At 31.9% G+C, this 17,506-nt stretch overlaps 2 pseudogenes; both read right to left on the reverse strand.

The window, feature by feature from the left end:
- Positions 1 to 16: 16 nt before the first annotated feature.
- LOC114746761 (uncharacterized) lies at positions 17 to 2,635 on the reverse strand (annotated as a pseudogene).
- Positions 2,636 to 3,419: 784 nt separating this feature from the next.
- Positions 3,420 to 8,268, reverse strand: LOC114746757 (protein NDL1-like; annotated as a pseudogene).
- Between the last annotated feature and the right edge of the window lie 9,238 nt (positions 8,269 to 17,506).

Genomic DNA, 17,506 nt, shown 5'->3' on the forward strand with positions numbered 1-17,506 from the left:
AAAGTAAGAAGAAAACCTCCATAGAATTTAATAGATTTTCCATTTCAGCCTCCTTTGATGATTTTGGCATGAAGGGTTCTCCAGCAGCCCTGCCCCTTGATCACAGAACATCTGATTAAAACTGCATCATATAGTTGTTCCAATTTCCAACAATAATGTGAAGGGCAAACAAATTTCCAGTCCCCATGTAAGTGGCATATGTTCGGACAATCAAGTACAATACTGTAATAGCAGAGGCCAGATTCAATATAATTAAAAAGGCTCCAGGTTCAGATGAATCACAGATCAATGTGAATTGAATACATTAATCATAGCTCACAGCAAAATCATAAAATGCTACTCCTTTTCATCTTCAGAGCTTAGTTACCTTAGGAACAGGGGGTGGCTTGGTACTGCATGCTTTAGCAAGGTCTTTACGCGGAAAATTGAACAGTGAATCAATATCAGGCATGGACTTGTAAAGATATTCAGCAATATCTGATTGTATCATTATCCAATTACCTGTAAACCCCAACTAAGCAATTCCGCGATAGTAGATATTTTGTACAGTAAAATTACATGCATGTAGAACAAGTAGAGGATGTAAAATTTCTATAATCAGTGATCAGCCAAGTTTTAAAAGTGTTATAAGCCAATAGAAAATAAGATCATAAATAATGTCATACCTCCTGACAAGCGCGTTCAGTTTGTCTTACATTCAGAATTACACTGTCCATCAGACTCTTGCTCCATTAATCAAATATTCTCTAGCCAAAAAAAATTAAAAAAAAAATCAAATATTCAATACGAAATATAGGATTTACAACAAGTTATATTGTTCACAAAGCTGCTAATTTTTTTCCCTCCAAATTTGCATGGGTTGAACTTAAAATGACTTTAATCAACAGCTGTATCTTATCTGTTATTTAATCAAGATCCAATGGAAACACCAAGAGAAGCTTAGGAGTACCAACTTATAACACAATTCAGAGAGGCATTTATCAAGTAAAAACTTGGAAAGTTCTCATACCTCTAGCCTATCTTCTCTTTCTACAATATACATATGCAAAATCCATTCTGCTTCTGCCTTTTTCAGATTGCAAACATTTTCTGTTATCGCAGTGATCTGGAACTCCGGTATCTAAAAGCGAAAATCTTACAAAATTGAGTCAAAAACTATAAAACCCCGCATGCTACCTGTCTGATAGACACAATAAGGCAACTGAGGCCAAATGGTAAAATAGTACTCTATTTTAATGTAAGAGCTATTTAACTCTAGCACGAGTCCTCAACCCTTGACTCTCAATGAAAACACCGTTGTAACAAACACAAGTTTTTGGGAGAACCACATCTCAAAAGCTAGCTATTGGAGTCAGGAAACCAAGGCCATATGAGACCCCTCATTCAAGGAAATCCATCTACTGTGGACTCATAACATTAATTTCAGTAGATAGATAAAGGAAACTAAATAAATATTCTAATAAATGTAACATGATCTCACTGAAATATCCCCATGTAACATTAGATTATAAATCAACTTATAAGTTAGGTGAATTATTTTGAGGGAAAAATGACAAATATAAGATATAAAGTAAATTAAAATCTTATATTTAGAACAAAAACTAACTTCCTAACTAGCTCCCATGTCTAATACAGGAGCAGTAGTAGCTTCTTGGGGGTGATCTTTGCTTGCTTTTTTTGGAACATGCTAATTGATAGGAACCAGAACAAGAATAGATGATAAAATGCTGAATCTGAATAACATTGATCAGTTCTTCCTTCTCAATGGGACAAGGAAGACGTTACAAACTGAAATACATCAATATCTCACAAAATAATCCCTTGACCTGGCATTCTAGAGGCTAGCACTCTCCTCACCAAAACAATCTTCAAAATATGACCCAGGAGCCTCCCCGGGACAAAACCAACGACTATATGCTCAACGAAATTGGTCAACAAAGTCCCCCAAAATACCCTAATACAATCACAGGTCTAAGGCACACAAAAGCATACTAGATTACGCACACTTTCTCTAAAAAGGTAGGAATCAGAAAGTCAACTTATAAATCATCCTTTCCATTTACTTGCATCTTCTTAGGTCTTCTCGTGTAAGCATGTTTAGCATGTGTGGCCCTATCACTGATACAATTGCTTGGCGAGCTTTTCACACACTTGACATTTGATGTACGGAATATCTTTTTTTCTAGCGCCTCCCATAGTCTTCTTAAGGCACACAAGCTGAAACCACGAAAGATACAACTATAGTACTACTTCCAGCCCTTAGTATAAAAATTAGTTGACTAATTTAAGTAGATTAAGAAAATTAGTTAAGTTAGTTATTTGTAATAAATAGGTGTTGTCTTTCCTAAGATATTCTTACTAATCAAGTATATTAGTTAGAACTGTCATTATTACAAGGACTATCTTAAAAAAATAGATAAATATGAGAGTCAAAATAGATTAATCTGAAAATAAAAATTAAACGAGCTCTTATATTGAGCATTATCTTCATCTTCTACCAAGTAAGTCCAAGTCCCTTCCCTCTATTGAAATTGAAGAACAAGAAACGGGTCACCCAGGAGAAACCCTTGGGACAAACGAGTGTTTTAGCAAAATCGAAGCTTTGCAAAACACGAGGAACTTCATGACGAAGCATTTCAATTTGTAATCAAAATATGGAGGTTTGTTGGAGCCGTAGTAAACTTACCGACGAGAGAACAGTGGGTCCCTTCTTTCAACCAAATAAGGGGCAACAGAACACGTCGTTCAGCCTTTTGATTTGGATTGAAGAGTTTTCCCGGAAAATTATTGCATTAGGTAGCGCATCGTGGTCTTCACTGCACTAAGCAAGCATTCTAGATGGTCGTTTGACCGCGTGTCCGTGAAGTAGTGACTAAAACGCACATGTCCGTCATCAATGATTAGTCTCATTTCATACCGCGTCTTCCTTGTGTTGAATTGTTGACGAGAGAAACCACAAAAGGGGAAGAAAATCTCAGGGCCAATCTCATTATATTTTTTCTCACACATAAATGCAGCTCACAACTCATGAAGTCTAAAAATAACTAGAGAACCAATATAGAACATATATCTGGTGAAACAACTTGCCATAAATTCGATCAAATGATCAATATTATATATTATCATCATAAAAATTTCAGTATTGCTTCACGGCAATATCAATTTTCTTCATATATTGCATAGTATTTGAAACACTACATAACTTCAATTTTTTTTTAATGATACAGTTCGCCATAACTTTTGTATTTTATGTTTTTAATCTTGGCTGAACTAACCTCAAAACCAGTATGGCAACTTCTTTGCTGATACTTATTCCCCCACTTGTATTAGCTTGCTAGATATTTTTAATAGGTTCTTTTTCAGTTTAAAGGAGCCAACAAAAACAACGAAAAACAGAGAGTGGGAGGGAGACGAGTAGGTACCATCATAATAAATTGGGAGTCCTTCATTATTGACCTCTATTGTCACAAAAAAATCAATAAAACAATCCAACATCAATTTACAGATACAGCTTCTCCAACACCTCACTTTTTTCCTCTATCAGTATGACTGAGATATTTAAACTGAGACCGACTGGCTAGCTCCAAATGAATGAATAATGCAAACATCTAATCTATTGTGTGAGAGTGTGTGTGTCTCTGTGTGTTTTCTGTGTGTCCTGGCTTCTTAATTCCCCTTCTTATCTACAAATCCTTCTCCATCCTCCATCGTCTATCCTCATCTTCAACAATTACTAACAAAAAAATAACATAAAAATTAAGAAGCACAACCAGTCAGCTTCAAGTCACAAAAGTCTCCCTGGTAGAATCAAACATCGAGTGAAACACGAGTCTTTATAGGCTTTAGCTTCAACCCATGCTTTCCGGAGAAAGGAGCTCTGGAGAGATGCAAGATGGGCTGAGCGGGCTCCTTGGGCTCTCGCTGAGCTGACTCGGCCTACAAAGCCCGTAGCCCACAAAGAAGTACTCCATTGGAATCAGCATTGCATGAGGTTGTTCCTCTGTCACCATTGATCCACAAGCCTGGACCTGCAATATCAAAATCAGCCCCAAACTCTCATACCTACACTTGCTGCTTCTTTATAAACACATATTATTAGGTATGCAATGCTTCAAAGAAGTAATCTATTCAGGCCACACTGCTAAGACTTCATTGATACTATTAGAGGACTTGCATGAGATCAACCAACTTCATGTCCCCAGTTACCACGTCTCCCCACCCAAAAGGGAGAATGAATCAAATGAACTTAAAACAAGATAAAATCCCGAGTCAGGTCAGACCACTTAGGTGTGACGTTCTCCTAAGGGCAATTTTTTTTTTTTTTTCGTGCACAACTTGAGAACTTAATTAACAAGAACAAGTACCGAACCACTTGAACAAACTTATTTATTACACCTACATTATCATTATTCAATAGTAACAAGCTCTTTTTATCAACTTCTTTTCAATGATATGAAGGGCATTTCTCATAAAAAAATGGTGTCTTTCCGTTTCATTTCTTTTTCTATGCTGTTCTTTCCTATGTACCGCACGGGTGATAAGGAGTCTTGAAAACTTATGAACATATATATCTTCACACATACTTCTGCACTACATACCTCAACCAAGGCACTAAATCTCCTATCGAGTTTTGCTGTCATGTGGAGAGACTCGGAATGAAAGGGAGAATTTTCCCCAACAAATATAAGTGTACGACAATGTAGTCTCTTCAATCCTTCTGTAAGGTCCGGTCTCCTGCAAGTTGACAAAACAAGCTTAATGCACATGATATGACTGCCAATTCACAGACTGAAGAAAAAAGGCGCACACAAAAGAAATTAAACATCAGAATCGAATATGTTAGCAGATTTTACCGATTAATTGCTTGAAGAAACCGCAAGACATTTGTGCTCTTCCTCTCATCAAGCAACTGGAAAAGAAGCATACAAGTAACCTGGTGTAAGCCTTACTGAATATATTAAATGAATAAAGAAAACAGAAATAACAATCAGATTTAAGCAACAGGGCAATACAAGTAAGTAGTAATTAAATTAACCCAACACTGACTTTTCTGCAAGCTTGAACTATCTCTGATTCTGGAACTTCTATATTACCACGGACTTCCTGTAATTGGTTTCCCAAAAGACAATTATGGCAAATCAAATAAAAGATGTGAGAGAAAGAGAATGCAAGCTACATTGCCAAAATCCTGGCATTACATTATTATACCTCGCTGAAGTATCGTTTAAGCAAGCACTCTTTCAGCAAACCACACATGCCATAAAAATATAGCAGATTTGACATCACCTAAAAATTAAACACGGCCTCAATAATATGATAAACTTTTAAATTCATGAATTAATTAGTCAGAAGGCCAAAAAAAAAAAAAAACGAACCTTGTTATATAACCATTCAGTCCAAGAAGGTGATTTGCATAAAGGAGATACAAGTATTAAGCCAAGAACACGATCCCTATATTTCATCTGTATCAAAGCAAAAAAAAAAATCAACTGAAATAAGATTTCATTCATAGTTCATATAGCCCCAAAGCACAACTCATTAGTCAAGTAGAGAGCGTACAGCGAACAGGGTAAGGATATAAGCACCAGCTGTTACCCCCATACACATCACAGCACCCAGCCTGGATAAAGGTGTTCATACCATTAGGAATAAACTAATTACGGCATAAACATTAGATTTGGCTCTAAAACATAGTATGGAAATGCCATTCTAATCCCGCTTAGTTTCAGAGCCATTACTAAGTTGGATGGTGCTTTTCAAGAGATCAATTTGAAAATATATGTTCTGTACTCCATTGTTTTTTTTTTTCCGGGGCAAAGTTCGATAGCCTATCTTGAAAGCTCCATTTGAGTGTAAAATGTAATAGAAAATTCCATTTGAAAAGCTATAGCACATTCAATCAAATTGTAGTTACCCGAAATAATTGAGAATTTCAATTATTTGATCTGCTAAATCTTCAACAGAGAGCACAGGATCATCAGGACCAAGCGCAGCAGCTCCCAACTGCAAGAACTCTTGTGAAAGTTTCAGAGGAGAAATTCTGTGAATAATAATTCTAAGACAGAACCAAATCAATATACAATCAAATCAATTAACTTACAGACCTCATGCCCAGGAGGACTGATGTGATATATGCAGAAGTTGTGAAGCAGCAAAGATGCTGCCTCCGGACAGAAAAATAATCCTTGGAAACACGACATGTCTGCATCAAAACAGAGGACAATAATTTCTCAAAAAGATTAAATTAATAGGAAAAAAAAAAAAGAATAATAGATTATTTGAAAGTGAGCTGAACAAACTTACAATTGAGTGCTAAATCTGGATAAGTGATAAGTGCTGGCTTATCTTGATCCCCATACACTATAACAGACACCGAACCACAGCCAGTACGAATACGATGTTCCTAAACAGCAAACCAAAATAAGCTTGGAGCAGACACAGAAAGAAACCAGAGAGAAAGCGTTCAGATATTAAAAAGAAAAAAGAAAAAAGAAAAAGAAGGGGGAAAAAAAAGAAGCTTAAACTTTTGGTAAGAGAAAAAGAACCCTCTCCTTAAGCAACGGATATCATCATCCCCTAACATGGATGCCCATGTGCCCTTACCCCTTTTCTAGAAAAACCTAAGTAACAAGCAACTGCATAGCAATAGCAATGCCAGTTTCAAAAGGATAAATAAAACAAGAACTCCAGATCACACTCATCGTACGCTCCAGACAAAAATGCAAGGAGAAAACAGTAAAAACAGAAATTCTACGGTGGATTTATCTTCCCAAGACATGCACGTTGAGTTAATGTGAAATAGCTATGCAAACGTGTAAGAGGTGCAGTTGCTGTTCCCATGGCAACAATGTGGTATTTTTAGACTCATGGACCACCTACTTATCTATGTAGACTAAGTCTGGCCCAGTTCTCTTGGTGGTTAAAAGGGGAAAAAGATCAACTTTTTGAAAAGTAAGAGAAACTTCAGCTGATCTGGAAACCAATAAAACTGATATGTACACCGAAACATAATTATACAGCTAAAGTTATCACCATAAATAGACCGTAACTATGGACTACGCTTCTAAAGAACTAAAGAGATAAATCAAAGCTAAAAGGATTCTATTTTTATAATGTTGAACCTCATCCAAGAAGCGACGAAAAAGCAAAAGCAAAAAAAAAAAAAAAAAAAGAAGTATGATGGGAGAAAAATTCCTTCATCTTCACTCAAAACCCGAAAAATTCATTGATCATCCAAAAAGCAACAAAAGCCGAGAAAACAAATTTCAGTACTTCTGAAACTCACTAATCAATGTTCCACACATGCATAATACAGACTTTAAAAATCCATCTGCGAGACATTGGTAAAGGAAGATCGCAAACAAGATAAACAGAAGACGTCACGAACAAAATTCCAAAATAACCAGGGAAAAAGGAATTTGAAGCCAGAAAAGATAAGAAGGATGAATATGGAAAGAATCAACATCAATATTTTAACAATTGGATGATGGAAGGGCAAAAGAATATTTAGCAAATAAGGATCCGTTATCCCTCCCTTTATCTTCAAAATCCCTAAAACTTGGCGAAGGGAAATATATTACCAAAAGAGGATCATCAAGAAAACAAAGGGGAAAATAACCCAACGCCATCCTATTTTAGAATGAAACGTTTCTTGTTCTTCCTGACTTCGGAAACCAGATAGCAAAGCAAAATACTTGAGCAATCAATATTCAGTTACATTAAGAAAAACTGCCCCAAGTGACGTCGAAAATTGACTTCCCTTAATTTCTGCCACAAATTTTCACCGGCGAACTAAAATGGCCTAACCATAAAACGAAATGCAACATAATATACTCTCCACAATCATCCCAGAAGATACTACAAACAAGAATAAAGACCCAATTAAAAGAACAGTTCGAATTAATCGATCCATTTCAAAGCTTCAACCATTAAACCCAAGACAACAAAAGAGATCATACTAGGAGGAAGGGAGAGGGGGAAGAGCGGACCTTTCCACCGAGATAGATCTTCTCGGTGTGAGAAGGAATAGAATCATTTGAGTCAGCCATGGCCGAAGCCAATTAGAGTTGTCTAGAAGCCCAGGAACTGGAAAAAGGCTCCCAAGACAAGCTGTGCGTGTGTGGGGGGTGTCTCGGCCAGGATCGAGAAATAGTGAAATGGATATGGAGGAGGGTGAGTGGTGGAATTCAAATGGCTTATGTAGGAAGCGATTCTTTATCTCACAATATAGGAATTAGAACTTCCCCCTTCCTTCCTTCCTTCCCTCCCCGTCTCTCTCTCTGTAGAAACTCATTGTTTTTACGTCCTTATGCGGTTAACCACCACCGACGGTTCCATGGACACCAACAACTACAGATCTTGTCAATTTAACCGCATTATATTATTATTATTATTATTATTATTATTATTATTATTATTATTATTTGTCAATTTAACCGCATTATATTATTATTATTATTATTATTATTATTTATTATTATTATTATTGAATATACGTTCTCCTAGTAAGATGCGAGAGACGTAATAATTTTAATACAAAAAGATGTACTCCTCCGGTCCTAATTATAAGACCCAATTGACTTATTTGAGGAGATTAAGGAAGTAAGTTAAGTTGGTTATTTATAAAATATAAGTGTTGTCATTCCTAAAATATCCTTGCTAATTAAGTATATTGGCTAAAACTATCATTATTAGAAGGATTATCTTGGAAAAAAATGCATAAATATAAGAGACAAAATGATTGGGGTCTTATAATTAGGACCAAATAAAAAGTCAAATAGGGTCTTATAATAAGGACCGAAAGAGTATTATTTTCTAACTTTGATATAGCTTTTATAAAACAAATAAAGAGATGGCGAAAAATTAAATAAATAAAGAGAAGTTAAAAATAAAAAAATATGCATAATTTAATATTCATGGTTAGTAAATGATATTGCTCTTTATAAATTTTAAATTTCGTATTAGTTATAATGATATTTAATACTCCTCCGGTCCTTATTATAAGACCCCATTTGACTTTTTATTTGGTCCTAATTATAAGACCCCAATCTATTTTGTCTCTTATATTTATGCATTTTTTTCCAAAAAATCCTTCTAATAATGATAGTTTTAGCCAATATACTTAATTAGCAAGGATATTTTAGGAATGACAACACTTATTTATTATAAATAACCAACTTAACTTACTTTCTTAATCTCCTCAAATAAGTCAATTGGGTCTTATAATTAGGACCGGAGGAGTATTCATTTTTATACATGATGCACCTAATTAGGCGAAAATACACTTGACCTAAAACATTGGGGAAGTGCCTTATAACCCAACAGCTTTAAAAGTTTGAAATTAACATTCAATTTTGAGCCAAAACTTAGGTAAATTAAGTTTAATGTAATGGTGTATGTATGTCGTACTAAGTAAAATACTTAGCTGATATAACATTGAATTTTGGGTAGTTGATGTTATGTATTGTTGGAAGATTTATAAGGAAATGAAGAGTGGAATTCCGATGGCTATGAAATACTACTGAAAATGAAAATTGTATGTATTTCTAAAACAGAACAAAAAAAGAAATAGAGGTGGATTTAAAAAAAAACAAAAGGGAATATTTCTTCCAATACGAGAAAAAAAGGGGTTTAAGGTGCAGATTTACCCACAAAGTATTTCCTCATGTATACCAAACACCATAATAAGAGTAAAAGTAAACATGAACACTTCTATCTGGAGTGAAAATGTCACAACTTTGATTGTTAGTAAGCATATCAATTGAAAAAAAAACACATAAAGGCTTCGAAATTGTGTTAAAATGTCGTAGTCATTAAGTCAATCAATATTTATTATTTAGGAAATATTCCCCACATGCATTACTTAGTATTTTTTCTTTGATTGTTGGTGGTTTTGGCTCTGAGATGAAGAGAAAAATGACTCGTCTATTGTCACAAAAATCAATATATTTAAATCCTCTAATAATATTATTACTGATATATCCTTCCAAATAAAAGGATAGTGGATGAAGCTGTTGAGGGAAGGGCAACTCTAGCAACACGTGGAGTTGTTTGCTAAATGGTTAATGTTGGTTGATTTAACAATGATAGTATTTTTATACTATTTGAGAATTGTTATTTGTATTTTTAAATGATTTTCTCGATTGAGGAATGTTCAAGTGTGTTTTTACACTTAGAAATGGTTACATTTTATGGGAAAACTTGCACCCTGATTAAAAAGAAAGGGAACAATAGAAGTGGATTGGACCTAAAATGAAATGGACTAGAACGTCCGTCGCAAGGAAAAGAAACGGAGCAAAAACTCATTGGGGCAATTTTGAAATTTTACATTGGTTTCTGTAGTGAATAGTAACTTTCTCTCAAAATATTAAAAAGAGTGAATGTGTAAATTTACTCATAAATATCACTCCATGAATATTAGGCATCATTAACTTTTCTTGGGCCGTAAAAGTGCTTCTAATGTTTTCAAATGTTACAAAAATATCATGATCATTAGGTCAACTGATGTTTGTTTAACAAACACGTTCTTAGCAAAAAAAAAAATTACAAAAATACACATGAAGTTTTTAATAACTATGGTATTGTTGCACCATTTTGAAAAGCTTTATATGTGTTTTTGTACCATTTTCTTAGTCTACATATTTGTCGAACAGTCAACGTTAGTTGATAATAGTGACATTTTTACATTATTTTAAAACTTTAGATATACTTTAACACCTAAAGAAAATTTAATAAAAACGTTTATGGGTTTGGGTTGTGATAGGAATGGGAGAAATAATGTTATCATTTGGGTTTTATGATCTCATAGCACTAGAAAAATTCCTTGGGTTTTTCTTTTTAAGTGTAAAATTACAAATTCGAATCTCTATAAGTATAGTATAGTATGTAAATTCCTTCCATTCGGCGAACGATAGCCAAAAAACAACAAAAAACAAAGTTACAAATTTGACTCTCTATAAGTATGTTGTGTAAATAAATTCCTTCCATTAATTAAAAAAAAGGAAATAATTTATGTTTATATACCAAACACAATAATTTTGTTACCTAAGAGATGGAAGCCTACCGAATTTGAGGTCAGTCATTTACAAAACATAATTTGGTGGTGTAGAGAATGCATAATTGTTATCATATATGAAACTCACATTCTTATATATACTTCTCCGGTCTTAAATATAAGACCCTTATACACACTTATATAAAAGTCTTATATTTAGGACCAGAAGAGTAATTAGGTATGGGCTTATTACGCCACTTTCCTAAGAAAATGTGATCTCATATGCCACTTACATTCGGATAAATGTATTTTGATTAATTAAGTCTTTAGGGGATTTAAGTATAGCATGTTCTAAGCATTTATACATCACCCCAAAGTTACATATAAAGACATTCAACTCTAAAAAATTATAATATTCTTGTATGCAAAGTTATACATAAGAAATATGAACCAACTTTGGTGATTATCACCATGATGAACATCATAACACTCATCAAATTTGAATTATTTAGATTTAATATGAATAGTCGAGATTTAATTTTTTATACTTTTTAAAAAAATTTCTTTCAATAGGTGCAAAATTCAAAATAAAAACAATCTCTTAACCGTATTTTTTTAAAAAAATAATTTTTATTTAAAAATCATCAGTTGGAAATTTAAATTTAGATAATCAAAACTATATTTGGATAATGTAGATCTCATTGTTGTAATAAATATTATGGTGATCATCATTGTGATAAGCACTATGTTTTCTTTTCTTTCAAAAAAAGTAAGAAATCTCCACATTACCTAATCACTTAATGTATATACACGACCCAAAAAAACAAAAAGAAATTTACAGTGGATTTAGAGGTAGATTTGCAACAAATTATACATTTGTGAGGAACTAATTTAGGACAAATTTTGTGGTCACAACATATTTTGTGAAAGATTTGTGATAAAAATGTATCAACTTCTAATGAAACCATATTAGCTGGAAAACAAATTTGGTGCATATTGATAAAATATTAATAGTTTACTAACAATAGTACATTCGATCTCGTCGAAATTATCCACATCAAGATCCTCAAATTTAGCAATATTTGAAGAGAGAGCCGTTGGTTACTTGCTAGTTAAGTCTAGTCTTCAAAAGTTGGCAAACATTTGACTTTCTTCGCAGGTTAAGCAGATTTAGTTCATCATGCAAAATAACGTCTCCCTCCTATTTGGCAGAAATGGGTCTAGAAGTCCTAAAAAGGTGCCAGTATTTTTGGGTTATTTCATAACCTCAATATCCTTGATGATGGTTTTGGGCCAGCATTTTGACTTCTGGACACTAAAGCGTTAACAACAATACTTATTAGTAATTAAAAAGATGTGGATACTTTATCGGCCAAAAAAGGAATCATTGATATTAAAAAGAAGCTTTCTATGCTGATTAAGATGACAACTGGTGTAAAAAAAAAAAAAATTCATTTTTAAAAATGCTGACATCACTTTCCTTCCTTGCCACTTATCTTTGCCATCACTATTCACAGTAGGTGGTTTAAAAACCCTGCTGTAGACATGCTAAGATCCATTTTGTAGTTTTCATCATGATTTTCGGATTTAGGGGTGTTTGGAATTAAACAAAAGTGTTTTTAAAAAGCATTTTTTTTATAAATCGAGACAAACTCCTTTATATAATTACTTTATATATCGTAAAATCATTTTTGAAATCATGATTTGGTTTCCATCTAAATATCAACTTAAACACTCTGTCTTATGTTTGGCTTTTGCTTTTGATGATTAGCCAAGTTACTGGCCTTGGATATGCTGATGAAGGCTTGATTGTGTTCTCTATCATTTCGTGGGCTGCCATTCCATTTGTTCTTGGTTGGCCGTTTTGTAGCAAAGAAAAGAAAACTTGAATTCATTTCTTATTGATTTCTTAATGATTAATTGAGACAAAAGAAAATAATTATTAATAAGTCTTAATGACAAGTGAACAATTGTTATTTATCGTCATAAAACTTATCATTGCAAACTGTTATGTTGTGATTAGAATTTTTCAGCAATTATGTTTTTTTTTTTTGGGATTTCATAAAGATTCTTGCTAATTTATTTTGTTCTGCTGTCGTAATGTCAAAAATGGCATATATTAGCTTTTGGAGGTCAACTTGGTCGGTGAATTTGTCCTATTGTTAAGGGGTCTCGGTGGCTTTTAACCTGTGATGTTTGACTAGGCTAATCGCTTGTATGGGCAATGTTGGATTGAAAATGTTGAGGTTAATGGGATTTTTCCTGACTTATTTAGAATGAACCCAATTTTTAAAATATTTTTTGATAGTATTTAGCATCTTAAACTAATTTAAGATTTATTTGACACCTTAAAATATTTTTAGGTACTTTTGGTGCAATTTATGTTTTAAAACATAGTATTTCTTAGTAATAATGAACACCATATACTTAGGGTATTGAACATATTTTAGGATGTTAAATATACAAAAAGCTAATAAAAATACTTTAGAATTTCAAGTGCTATTGAGAAAATATTCTAGGACAATCACAAATTAGTTTAGAATACTAAATGCTATAGAACAAATATGATTTAAGATGTTCAAAAGGCCAAACCAATATAATTAAGATGATGTCAACCAACAAGAATGATAAAAAAAAAAACGGATTAATGGGAATGCTCTAAAGATAAGGGCCGCCCCTAAATTTTACCCTGGGGCATCCCATTTATTTAATATTTCCCTAATTATCATTTATAAGATATCAAGAAGACTAATTTTAATTTATAAAATTCCATTCTCATTTTTTATTTTATATTAAATAAATATTTGAGAAACCCTCCTCTTTCAAAGGGCATTGATGTGTTTTGTGCTTTTTTTAGATTACTCAGAATAGAATGAAAGAGTATTTGGGTAAAAACTAAACAATAATTTTCAAAACGATTTTAACGGGGTTCGAGATAATTATGTAAGAAAAATATTATCTTAATTTGCATAAAAATATTTTTAAAAAGAAATGCTAATGATTGTTTTTGTTTTTTGTTTGACTCAAAAACTTTGTACACCTGTCAATATATGCCGGGCCCCACAGCTGTCACTTTTCCAAAATTTGGCAATTAATTAATAATTATATAATTTGTGTTTTACTATACATAAACTTCCAAGACCACGGCGTTGGTGGGTTGCTTTGCTTGCCGTTCATTTGACTCCATTCGCTCATCGCATTCGCGCCTTCCTTATTTATCAATTCTGTTCTCACCATTTTTTAAACTTCATAATATATTATATATTAATGTGGAGGTTAGAATGATGTGATATTCGTCTTAGCGTTTCATTTTTGTTTCTTGTGTCGGTAGTTGAACAAAGTTTAGTTGAGATTAGATTTCTATGTCCTATAAAATGTAAAATAATTAAATAACTAATACCAATTATTTTAAGTGAAAAAAGATTTATGTCTGTCAAATAAAGTCCTTAATTAAAATCTTAAAACAAATTATATTGGAATAATTTTAATATTAAAAATTTAAAGATTAATATGATTTTTAGTTTCTGAAATTTTAATTTAAAATATTGATTATTGGAATAATTTTAATATTAATAATTTAAAATACTGATTTTAATTAAAATCTTAAAACAAATTATATTGGAATAATTTTAATATTAAAAATTTAAAGATTAATATGATTTTTAGTTTCTGAAATCTTAAAATATTGATTATTAATTTAAAAAACCGAAAACACTATTTCGGGGAACAAAATGTCTAAGGAGATCAAAATAAAGTCAAATTTTAACAACGAAAACTAATGATTTTAAATTTTAAGAATTTTAAAAAAAATACTTTAAATTTCAAAAATTAAAAATGATATTGACCCAAATATAATTGTATTCAGATCCAAATTAATAATCAATATTAGGTTGTTTTAAATTACAAATTGGACACACCAAATAATCATTACTAATGGCCAAAGGTGAATTCTCATGATAGGTAAAGGATGTGACAATGATTGGGACATACTTGCTCACATTATTATGTATGATACATTTCTTTTCCAAAGTTGAATGCTTGTAATTAATTAAAGTGACCAACAATATTTAATTTGGCCCCTTTTCTACTTAAAGTGGTTGAGAGAGACATTGAATTGAACCTAATTCCCTATCACAAAATTGCATTCATTGGGTGGGATGTACGCATGCCATGTGCCATTTCCCTTTTAAAAATATTCACCCACAAAGGTAATGTTTACTATCTTTTTGAATTGTATTATTAGTCCATTTATTTGTAAATATAAGAATCTGATAATTAATTTATAAAAATTAAATTAATTTTTTTAAAAAAAATTGTTTATTTTTATGAAATTAAATTTTCTAATCACACTTGTTGTTTGCTTTTGTTACTTGTTAAAATATGGATGTGTACTTGTAAATTCACCTATGAATACTTGTAGATGTTTGTATAGTTCTTATAATGTAAATTAGGATCAGAATTTTAAATTTTTATATGTATAGTTATTGTAATTATTATTTTACTATTGTAAATAGTTAAAATGTGTATGTGTACTTATATTCATCTATGAAATATGACACATTATTTTGTTATTGATAGTTGTTGAAATACGTATTATGCACTTGCAGTAAGCAAAAAACGTTTATACACTTACAAACTCATCTATGAACTTTGCCCAATGGACATGAACAACTTAATCGAAATTCTATCCTTTTCTAAAATGCGTGTGGGGCCCATTTGACTTGCTAACACCATTTGGTATTTTCGTCAGTCAATTGCACAAAACATTTTTATTGGGTTGTAAATTACTCCCAAAAATCCTATGGTTTGCAACTGTATAGAAATTTTAGTAGTTGGATGCTTTTAGGTTTGGAAAAATTGCAACAAAAAAAAATTGAAAGAAAAAAATTACAAATAAAGACCTGTTACAATATTAGTATTGGTTTTGACAATGACAACAACTTTCGTGAACGAGTTTCTGTATATAATTTTTTAACTTCCAAGTTTTTTTTAATGATTTTCCCTTTAGGTTTTAACCCTTATTTTAATAATGTTTTACTTTTATTTTTAGCCCATTCTATGTACAAAAGTTACGTTGTGTTGTGTAATAAGTAACTTCATTAATGCAACTCTTTGAACAACAATTTTATATTTTTTTCATTTAAACCATTGGTATCCAACATAATATTTGGATGCTAGGCCTTTTTGACCCGGTTTTTTATCCACATAACCGACTAATTCAGTTGAGACTCAAGTATATTGATGGGTTATCTTTTTCAACAAATATGCCGAATTTGTATTATCTTCCATTCCTTACAGGAACGAGAAGGTCACTACCACCTCAAGTAACTCATTTGTTGGTATAACAATTTTGTTTTTTTTTTTTTGGTAAAATAACAATTTTGTATTTTGAATAAACGCAATAGCACCCAAGTTCCAATTCCAAATTTGCAACCATGAACTTAAAAACTCAAATAACAACTTTTTCAAATTTAGTCAGAACCCAAAATCGTTGGAGAGATGTAACATACAAACTGTTTTTGGGCTTTCGGCCCAATTTAATGCTCATCAATCTCTCAAGTTTGCTTAAAAGTAAGTTCAAAAGACTAATATGGCTTGAGTTTAGTGAATGAGATTATTTGTATTTAGTGTCTAACAGTGTCTCAAATAGAAATACTTCTGATAGAAAGATACTTTTATTTAGATTTTTTTTTTTGAAAAGTTAACAAAAATAATAAAAGTAAGTTCGGGAACTTTTTTTTTATATTGGAATCTTATCCAAACTTTAGTTTTGACTAGTCTAAAAGCAAACACATCTTTTACATAGACACATGCACCCCAAAAAAAAAAATTAAATTAAAACAATGTACTCCTCCGATCCTTAATATAGGACCCAATTCTTGAGTTGGTTTTGGTCCTAAATATAAGACCCATTTCTCATATTTATCAATTTTCTCTAAATTACCCTTATAGATACTCCCTCAACCATAATTAAGTAAAAGAGAGAGAGATGGGGTATTAAGAAAGATGATTATGGTGTTTTAGGAAAAATGTGTCAATTTTCTTATAATTAACTAACTTACCTAACTTCCTTAATCTAATCAAATTAGTTAAATGGGTCTTATAGTAAGGACCGGAGGAGTAATATAAAAACATTGCAAGTTTCTTATAGTAAAATTTGTGCGATATGTTGATGTCCGTACTAATTTATTATGTAGAATGAGAAAGCTAAAACAATCAAAATTTTATTGAAAAAATATAATTCATTCCATTCCATAGTTAATATAATATCTATTAACTAATAATAAAAGAAATATTTTATTTTAAAAATAAATCTCTTAAAAAAATATAGGACGACGTTCAATTCCAATCCACTCCCTCATGAATTAGCTTCATTACCATGGGGGCCAAGATTAAAATATATATTATCAAAATAAATTAAAGATGGCATTAATTTTTAGGTTGTACTCCGAAAACTCCCATGTTGCTAGTTTTAATTTTCCTTTGATACATTTCACACTCTATGAATACGAA

This window comes from Neltuma alba, unplaced genomic scaffold (assembly GCF_004799145.2).
Source record: "Neltuma alba isolate B1F8T4 unplaced genomic scaffold, ASM479914v2 tig00005091_pilon, whole genome shotgun sequence".
NCBI lineage: Eukaryota > Viridiplantae > Streptophyta > Magnoliopsida > Fabales > Fabaceae > Neltuma > Neltuma alba.